A 6,000-nucleotide genomic window follows, 5' to 3' on the forward strand; every position below is an offset into this window, starting at 1 on the left:
ATTGATTAAAAAAATAAAAAATGGGAAAAAATAGACTGCAAAATAAGTGTTTCAAATAACCTATATCTGAGACCTGAAATTGGCAATGATAGAACTAACAAATAGTGCTTACTTCTTGACATTGACAGAGAAATGGTTTAGCTATATTTTTTACATGTTAACATCACCACAATGACCAAGTACAAAGTACGTTGAATACTTATTGTAAACTTTGAGTTCATGATTATATAAATAATTGATTGACAATAGAAACAATAGGGAGATGAGAAATTCTTTCTTCTGAATAATTGTAAATAATTTATATTGATAAATATCTCACTGAAGGCAAAGATTAATTCCCACCCAAGCCTCATTGAGTGTGGGCTGCACTTAGACTTGCTTCCAAAGAATACAGTAGAGAAAGAGGTAAAAATGGATAACTTCACAGTGGAGAGAATCCTGGCAAACACAACTTTAACACAATGATCAGGTGAAAATTATCAGTGATAAGTCATGCTGCTACCATGCACTGCTGCTATGAGACAATAATGAGGGTACTTCGCCTCTGTGGTATTCCTCCCCAAAATTATATCCCTGGTCTAACCGTGAGAAAAGAAATATGAGAATCTCAAACTAAGACATATTTTTCAAAATACCTGACCAATACTCCTCAAAAGTGTAAAGATGATGATAAGACAATAAACTGTCATACACCAGAGGCAACTAAGGATACATAACATAAATGCAATGTGGAATTCTGAAACAAAAGGACATTCGTGGAAAAATAAAATACAAATAAAATCTGGAGTTGGATTAATACTAAATGCAGCAATTTGTCTTGTTAGCTGTAAAAAATAGAACTAATAATGTAAGATGTTGATAATAGGCAAAAGTGGAAGGGGAGGTGTATTTAAAACTTTTTGTACTATCTTTAAACTTTTCTGTAATCTAAAATTATTTCAAAATAAAAGTTTACTTTAAATTTTTGAACTCTAAAAATCACTACTAGTAAAAATATTTTATATTTTATATTTTTTTCTATAACAAATAAAAAATTTAAAAGATGACCATTCACAGTGAGCAAGAAAAATTATAAATGCTAGAAATCATAGTAACAAATGAAATAAGCAAGTTCATGGAAATATAACACCATAAGCTAAGTATAATTAATAATAACATATTCCTTTTCTAAGAAGTGAAGCCTATAATAATTTCTTGATGAGAAATGTATTGTGAAAAATTAAAATATTCTTAAATAGAATTAAATTAAAACTTAAAAGAATAATTTAAAAATGAATATCCTGTCAAAAAGCAAGAAATATCATTCTAAGAACAAAATCTACTGAGAAAAATCATAAAGTATATCTGAGACATAATTGATGTTAGGTTCAATAAGAATTGTGTTAAAAACAAAACTAAATTAAATTTAAATTAATGGTATTGGCTGAGAAAAAGATACATAAACTCTATATATTACATTCCAAATTTTAACATCTGTAATTGATAAAAAAGCATTCAAAAAATTATCCAATGTAAGTGGACAAAATGATGTGCAGTAACTTCATTAAAGTATTATTTAAAGGCACTTTATAATACTTGTATATTTATGTTTACAATTGTAAAATTGAATGCAAAGCAATAAACAAATTCTGGTTCACACATGAAACTGTACTATTTAGTAATTTGTATTTATTTCACTATTTAATATTATAGACATTTAAAAATAATACTTTGTGAAACTTCAGCTTGCAGTGTTTGTAAAACTTCTAGGTATTACCTGAGCATTTTTATGGAGAATATACATATATAATTTTTAAAAATTCTAATAAGTAAAGGGTGAAAACAATCTAAATATTGATTAATAAAATCTGATCAAATAAATCCAATGTGCTCACTTAATGGAAACTTTCTATTCATTAAAAAATGATGTTTTTTAAGAATATTTAATGTTCTTGGGAGCATATATAGGATTTGTTGTTAGAAAAGAAAGCAGCTTTCAGGATATTGTATTAAATATGCTTCCGATTATTTTTTAGATAAAAATATGTAAATGAAATATAGCAAGATTTTAACAGTGAATTTCTCTGGCTTATAGAAAGAATTTTATAGGATGGGTAGGTAGATAGATTACATAGATTAGATAGATACATACATAGACTGATTTTTTTCTGTATTTTCAATGTAGTTTTTTATAATCAATAAAAATAAATGTTAAAAGGTAAAAGAGAGAACTTCTTGAATTTTCACTTAAAATTTTACTTGACAAGTGAATTGATTTACCTTTCTTCCAATTTCTTTTACATTTTTTAAAAAGATAGAGAAGCAAATACATATTTAATTTCTTATTAATTGTTAATATATAGCACATATCTAATCACATAAAGCAGACAAATAGATGAATGAATAAATCACATAAGAAAAAGAAAAACTACCATACAAAAATGTTATTTTATAGGCGTTATCTCATCAGTAGAACTATGCTTACAACCTATCAATAACATTTCCTTTACTCAGAAGTCTCTATTTTTTCTTCCCTTCATCCCTTAGCTTTCTGTCTTTTATTTATTTATTTATTTATTTTGAGACAGAGTCCTCCCTCTGCCGCCAGGCGCCAGGCGTCAGGCTGGAGTGCAGTGGCGCAATTTCGGCTCACTGCAACCTCCGCCTCCCAGCTTCAAGCAATTCTCCTGCCTCAGCCTCCTGAGTAGCTGGTACTACAGGCACGCGCCACCACGCCCAGCTAATTTTTGTATTTTTAGTAGAGAAGGGGTTTCACCATGTTGGCCAGGATGGTCTCAATATCTTGACCTCTTGGTCCACCCACCTTGGCCTCCCAAAGTGCTGGGATTACAGGCCTGAGCCAAAGCACCCAGCCCTGTCTTTTATTCTTTATGGAAATAGATACTGGAAAATAAGTGACAGGCAGAGTAAGGAAGTTGGTTAGGGTAGAATTTGGCCATAAAGAGGGACTCACCTGAGAAATTTACCTAAGAAATAAAAACACAAAATGCACTGAAGAGTTTTGTATGTAGTCTGGCGTGGTGTGGTATGGGTGGTGGATGGAAGGAACAAGTCTGAAAATGTGGTTTTTGACAAGATGCTAAATTAGTCTTAGCCACTATAAGAACTTTGAACATCATATTATAGAAAATAAGTGACTATTTAAAAATGTGTGTTTTACTTGGATAATTTTAAAGCAATGTAAAGCGTGATTGCAGAGATGAAACAGAAATAAAGAATAGTTAGAATGTAAGGATGCATGCAAAAGATGATGGGATCTTAGACGAAGGAGAGGAGGAGAAAATTTTAAGAAATCTTCTTGAATGTATAATTACAATGCTTTTAATATGTGTTTGGTAGCAAATTATGTGTGTGCAGATGGATAGATGCAATAATGAGAGGTGAGGCAAAGAAACTTCTGACCTAAACTGCTGGAAGGATTGAATTAAAACCGTAAATGCTTTGAGAAAGTCTCTCCAAAATGAATCTTAATGTTAAAGGCCTTTCATTGCACTTACTAGTCATGATGAGCACAACAGAAATAAAGTTGGGTCTGGCACAGTAGCTCACACCTCTAATCCCAATACTTTGGGAGACTGGTGGCTCACCAGAGGTCAGGAGTTCAAGACCAGCTGAGCCTACATGGTGAAATGCATCTCACTAAAAATATAAAAATTAACCAGGTGTGATGATGCACACCTGTAATCTCAGCTACTTGGGAGGCTGAGGCAGGAGAATAGCTTGAACTCAGGAGGCAGAGTTTACAATGAGCTGAGATAGCACCCCTGCACTCTGGCCTGGGCAACAGAGCAAGACTCTGTCTCAAAAAATAAATAAATAAAGTTGGACATATGAACCCTTACAGATGAAGGACGCCATTAAATCTTTTTTGATAGAAACCATAATTGTCTAAATTATCGTTATAGTCTCATTATCTAGCTCAGCATATTTTAGACAAATAAGTAAATGAATGAATGAAATCCTTTGACTAAACTTTTAATATCGGAAAGTGAGACAATTAATTCTTTGCAATGACATTTCCATACTGATATAAAAAAAAAAAGTGTGACAAAAGAGATGGAACATGTATAGCAAAACTTGGAAGACATTGCTGCTAATAGACATTATTGGTTTTTGTCTGTTCCATTTGCAGGACAGAAAGACCTGTCATATAGGAAATTAGCGCTAATTTCCTATATGACAGGAAAAGTTTCCTGCAAGAGATATCTTTTCAAATTTGAAAATAGTATTTCTATTTTAAAAAGTTACTTTTTGTGCGTGATTTTAAAAAAATATGTCCCAGTGTTAAATGATGGCAAATTATTCTTTTTTCAATTTGGAGTTGATTGGTAAGAGGGAAATGTATTAATCTGTGCTATATTAAAGAAGGAAAAATATACAATTAAATTTTCAATGTGAGAAGCACAGGTGATTTTTTGTGCTCTCAATCTTAAAAGATGTCTTGAGAAAAATTATATTTTTTATCTTCTGCTATGTTTAAACCAAAAGATAAATTAGAAAATCCTAGGAAATGAAGTTATGGTATTATTAAGAGAGTCTGAAAAAGCAGTTGAAAAAAAATTCTGAAATACTATATTCAGGCATTTGAGCCAAAGTTTAAGAATGAGAGAAGGCAATATATAAATTTTAATTCCAAGCTAATTGGGATGCAATTCAATTAAACACGGCAGTAGGAATTGATATAAGATAATTGGATAAAAATTTAAATGTGCTTTCCTATTAAATCTGCCTGATTATTTTTCAACTGCTTTGTTGATAGAGCAGTTCTCACTATATGCCGAGAACTGTTTTAAATGTTGGAAATAGTGTGATGAAGGATACACACCGACTTCCTGCCCTCCTGAAGCTGACAGTTCTTGCCTGAAAAGCTTATACTCAAGCAACAAGCCCCTATTAAAGTGCCAGTGACTGAAGATCTTCCTAGCTCTCCAATATGAATTACTGGCTCGGTCTCCTGTACTATCAAATAATGTTAAGTCTTCTACATAGCATTTGCAATTCTTGATAAAGGTCAATCTATTTGCAGCATTTGTCTTTGCATATTCTAGATATTTAAAAACGCCAACTCTCAGATGAAAACAAGAAAAAAATCTTGAACATATTCTAAGTTCCTTATGGAAATGGGTTAGCCTACTGCCTGGATGTGAAATCATATTAGGAACTTAACATTTCACAACAGAATGTCAATTCAGCTGCCTGAGTGTTTGAAATGTAAAACATATGGATCGTTTTATCAACAACACAAAATATTGGCATTTCAGACACTCATTAAAAATGTCAATCATAAATTAGCTGTGATGCCAAAAACTTGCTTGAGACATCTGATATTTGAGAGATAGAATCTAAAAGATATATGAGGCATCCATTTCTCTAGTCAGGGAATCATGAAACTGAAGCTCAGATTTGCATTTAGTTTTCCAAATTACATGACTTGACGGAATTGAGAATTTATTCTTTCTCTTACACCATTATGTCCATGCTTTCAGAGAATAAAATTTGATGGTTTAATGGCTACATTCATTTAGGTATAAATATTTATAGATTTAGTGCCAACAATGATGCCAAGTATAAATATAAAGGACATATACAATAATAAACTTACTTTTTTTAACAGAAAGGTGTTACAGTCAAGGACCCCTCTGTACTCTTAACATGAGTTTACATTTCTCCTTTCTTATTCTTTATGTCCTCTTACGCAAAGTTTATTATCTTTCAAAATACCAATGTTTCCATTTGTAACGTAGATTTTGATAGCATGTGCTTGCGCCATTCAGCTCTTGCAACAATAAAAAATTATGATATTGTTAAGAGCTTAGCACTGAACTTGCATGGTGAGCAGCTATTATCTTATGCTCATTAAGTTCTCATTATTATTAAGTATACTGTTTTGCTTTGTATCTTAGATAATTATTATTAACATGTGGTTTTAAGAAGTAAGTCAGAGAAATTCTGTAAACCATCACCCAGTTCACCCAGTTTTCCCCATTATGACATCTTGTA

The sequence above is a fragment of the Sapajus apella genome, unplaced genomic scaffold, assembly GCF_009761245.1.
Source record: "Sapajus apella isolate SASKATOON/1434 unplaced genomic scaffold, GSC_monkey_1.0 scaffold27, whole genome shotgun sequence".
Classification (NCBI taxonomy): Eukaryota; Metazoa; Chordata; class Mammalia; order Primates; family Cebidae; genus Sapajus; species Sapajus apella.